This window comes from Mytilus edulis, chromosome 11 (genome assembly GCF_963676685.1).
Source record: "Mytilus edulis chromosome 11, xbMytEdul2.2, whole genome shotgun sequence".
NCBI lineage: Eukaryota > Metazoa > Mollusca > Bivalvia > Mytilida > Mytilidae > Mytilus > Mytilus edulis.
The window spans coordinates 68,116,517-68,121,504 of record NC_092354.1 but is presented as its reverse complement, the minus strand read 5'-3'; positions in this window follow the sequence as shown (position 1 = coordinate 68,121,504).

Genomic DNA, 4,988 nt, shown 5'->3' with positions numbered 1-4,988 from the left:
ATATATATAAATCCCAGATTTTCGCTCAAATCGGAAGCCTATGAATATCTTTAACTTGTGGTGAGATTCGCGAGTTTTTTTCTGTGTTGAAGGCCTCCATTTAAGATAAAGATCAGCAATAAAAGCAGCTGCTCCATAAATGTCCAGTCCTTAAAAATGTTAACCAATTTTGTATCCTCAATTACGCAACCACGTGCCACGCCTTCTGCAAGTGATGAACACAAGACAAATGTATGCCTCACTTGTTCAAGTGTTTAACTGCCGGTCGGACGAAAACATAAGTGTCCATTTTTCTATTTCCCAGTCACCTTTGGAAGGCAATCAGTCCATCCGAGTTATATTTTATTTTCATATATTATTTCAAAGCATGTTTATATGCCTTACTATTTGATGATGTAGTTGTCTTTTTGGTGGATTGTATAGCAAGATCTTTTGTTTTTGGTGGATTGTATAGCAAGATCTTTTGTTTTTGGTGGATTGTATAGCAAGATCTTTTGTTTTTGGTGGATTGTATAGCAAGATCTTTTGTTTTTGATTGTCTTATTGTATAAAACCTGTGCGTATTGTGTAAAGTTATAAACCAACACTTGATGGATTGGTATTAATTAGCCAGTCGTTTCTCCGTCCTAGTCTGGTATTATCGTTTTAATCTAAAGTTTTATCGTTTTAGTTTCGAAATAAAAAAAATACTAAAGTGTACTATCCCCAGAAAAAATTATCAAAGCTGCTTTTGGCAAAACCTTTCGAAAATTTTGATTTAATGCTTTTTCAAATTTCAAGGCCAGATAAAATGATCAGGATACCAACAGCAAGTTTTACCATCGATACAACGAGGTATAACAGGTTTTAATCGATCTTTACAACAAAAACAAAAACTATTTGACAAAAAAAAAGGAGTCGGAACTCGAAAGATCTGTAACACATTGTACGTCAAGTCAAAACCCAACAATTGTCCATGCAAAACAGTCTTTAAAATTAAGGTCACTGAGAAGCATATGTTTGGTTTTTTTATAGAATTTATGTCTCCACCTTGTGTTATGAAAATATTTATTTCTATCTAAACTCGACTCATATAAAAGGAAAGGATATACAATTACAATTTCTGCATTATATTCTATGACCTTCTGCTGTTGTCTGCTCTATGGTCGGGTTGTTGTCCTCTTTGTTTAAGCTAGGTTCACACTGTTGATCAGATCAACTCGATCAAGCCCGATCAAGCCAAATAACGTGATTGGGAGAATGGTCTGACTCAATCGACAAGAAAGTTCGGGATAGTCTACCTTGCTCTTCATCGATCTGACTTTCTACCCCAGAGTTTTTGACATGTCAAAAACATTCGTGTAAGGATCGAGAAGCAAGTCACTCGAGAAGAGATCGAGAATTCGTCGAGTAGCGGTCGAATTGATCGGGAAAGGATCGTGTAGAGATCAAGTTTGGTCGGAATATAAAAATTTTACCGATCAGTACTCGATTATTCCGACCTTTGCTCGACTAAGGTCCGATCATTTCCAGATTAACTCGACCAATGCCCGATCGCTTCCAGATCACTGCGACTAATATATTTATTTTATTATAGACCAACTCGTACCAATATCCGATCCCTTCGCGATCACAATCGACCACTCTTCGATCTCTACTCGGCCATACACGAATAAACATGACTGCTACACGATTCTCTAAAAGTGTGTGCAGATCTGATTAACTTCATAAATCTGCTTCCGCAAAAATATGGTGGCAACATTATTTTTCACTGTACAAAAATTCCTCCAATAACAGTACGTGTCTTTACTTTTGGAAGGAGAGGTAACATTTTAAAAGAGAGACAAAAGACACCAAAGGAACAATCAAACTAAAAGGTCGAAAACAAAACGACACAGCCATAGCAAAAAACGGTAATCGACGAGAAGACAAACAGCAGTCTACATAACATAGAAAACTCTTGATTTAATAGCTTCCTTGTGAGCAGCAACCCTCTATCAAGAAAATCATGATAGGAAATGCAAGCACGGGAATATCGTATCAATTGGGAGATATATACCCCGTATGCAGGTGCTGCTGGAATGTTGCTACTTAGAAATGGAAAGATTCACAATTGGAAAGCTGAAATCATCTCTTTTGTCGTAAAGTTTTGTTTTCAACCGATCCTCATTGTCAATTTCTAGATGTAAGTCAAGATATGAGGCCGACTTAACTGTATCTGTAGTATCCTTTATCTCTAGCTCGATTGGATAGATGCGTTCCACATAGTCACCAAATTTTGAATTATTTAGTGAAAGAACATCATCTATATAGCGAAAAGTAGAGTTAAAGGATATTGCTAACTTCTTATCCTTCTTCTTAAGAAGTTCCCGCATGAAGTCAGCCTCATAATAATAAAGAAACAAGTCGGCAAATAGAGGGGCACAGTTTGTTCCCATTGGAATGCCGACAGTCTGTTGAAAAACACGTCCTCCGAACGTAACAAATATTTTGTCAATCAAGAAATCAAGCATCTTGATGATATCAGTTTCAGAGAATTTTTTGTTCGAATCAGTGTGATCCTTTACAAAGTAGGATTTATCCCTCCCTAAGACAAGATACTTGTATCTACGTTGGCTATTCTTTTTTACGAAGCAAAGCAATACCAACTCTTTCAATTTGTCTTTTAGTTTGGAATGTGGAATACTAGTGTAAAGTGTAGAAAAGTGAAATGTTTTAATACTGCTACAAGATGAAAGAGAGTTAGATTGTATGTACTCTAAAAGATCTTTGGAATTTTTAAGTATCCACAGCTGATTCACGCCCCCTCTAAAATAGGCAGTTTCACAATAACTTTGAAGCCCCTCTTTGATTGCTGATGAAAAAGATATTAATAATTTAGAAAGAGGTTTCGTGGAGCACTTAGAAGACCCAACAATATACCGTTGTTTGTAAGGACACTTATGTAGTTTAGGTATCCAATACAGTGATGGCAGATCTAGTTCTTCATCTTTGGTTGAAATTCCAAAGAAACACAGAACAGACCTATGATTATCCAGGACTTCTTCTTTGGTAAGTGTCGTGAGGGTATATGTTGAGTTTCCAAGTGAATTGTCAATACCTAATTTGTTTATCAAGCAGTTATTGTAATGAGTTTTACATACAAATACGATGTTGTTTTGGAATTTATCTGCGGGGACAACAACATATTTGTCATGGAGGTAGGATAGGTGTTTTGCAACATTTGGGTCTTTAAAGATTGACGTAGCAAGGGCATTGATATACCCATTCAGTTTCTTAATTCTAATTTGTATCAAAGACTTCACTGCCTAAATCCATTCGGAAAGAGTGTCCACGTCATCCTTCTTGCGCTTAGCCCATTGCCTGGCATAATCCACAACTGATTCCATCAAAATTTTAAAGTTTTATTTCCAATTGATGGATTTAGGCTCACGATATTTCGGACCTTTCGATAACACATTTCGTAGAGAAGTGTTATTAACAATGTTGAGGTCACCGGTAATAACGTGGCCAGCAGAATTATATGTGAATTGGGAACTAGCACAAGTGCAATCAGGAGGTTTAGACTTGAAGTCGTCAATATCGAGATCCTGCAAAACGTGTTTGTAATTGAAAATTTTAGTTGCAATAGGTTTGGTATAGGTATAAGAAATGATTGGTACAGACTGGTCTTTGAAATAAGGAGGTATTTTCGATTGAACTAATTTATGATGAAGGATATTGCCTAAGTTGACGCCATCGATACCTTTGTTGGCAAAGGAAAGATTAAGGAAAGATCTTTTCTCTTTTTCATCTTTGCCAATGCGGACTGGCTTGAAATGTCTGTGACTTGCAATATCCGAAATTATAGCTTTAATTTTGTATTGGTTTGAATGAGGGTTTATAACAGTGGATTCCAAACATAAATTGAACAGAGGATGAAGTTTTGAAAGGGGTAATGAATAAGTTTCGTACGAATGTGATGAATACCTAACGGTTTTTGTATAAATGACAGCAAGTCATTAATAGATACATCATGCAGAGAAGGTGGTGTATAATGACGATGACCATGACTGCGTCTACGTCGAGGAGTCGAGTTGAAAATATTCATCACATTCACCGAGTTACACGAAGGACTAGATAGAATACCTATACCATCAATTTTGTCATTGCAACCATAAGGTGTTGCAGTTCCTAATTGTCTAATCCAGTAGTCCTCTTTTTGTGTACGGAGAGTTGTTGAAAGATTAGGATTGTTAGAGCTATGGTATATCTTTTCGATAATGCGAACTGTCATGGAAACGATGGAATGATCGGGCTGATTGAAATGCTGGTATAGAATGTCGTTAGCATTGAGGTTAATGTCTGATCTATGACCGCACATACGTTTGTTTAGCCTTCCGTTCGTTGCACTCTAATCCGTAGACGACATTTATCGATTTACGATTCAGATCATCGTAACTTCTGGTAAAATATGATATCAAAGATATTAAGATATCAAAACACATAATTAACCCCAACGCATTTCTTGCGCCTGTCCCTAGTCAGGAGCCTCTGGTCTTTGTTAGTCTTGTATGATTTCTTGTTTATAATTTGGAATTTAGTATGACGTCCATTATCACTGATTTAGTATAGATATTTGTTTAGAAGCAGCTGAAGGACGCCTCCGGGTGCGGGAGTTTTCGCTGCATTGAAGACCTATTGGTGACCTTCTACTGTTGTCTATGCTATGGTCGCGTTGTTGTCTCTTTGACACATTCCCCATTTCCATTCTCAATTTTTTTAATCATCTCCACCTGGTTTTTTTTCTTCTTTGAAAAATTTATTACAAATGAATATGTCTTTTTTTCAGTTATAATACTGTTTTATAATTTAATTCAACTGTTGTTATCCATTTGAAGCACGTATTTTGTGAACTGAATCGATGAATTCGTGTATTTAAAGAAATCCAAAGAAAATATATGTAATGGTTTAACATGTTTAAGTGTTTGGACAAATTATTTACAGAATTTTGCTGCATAACGCTTGGC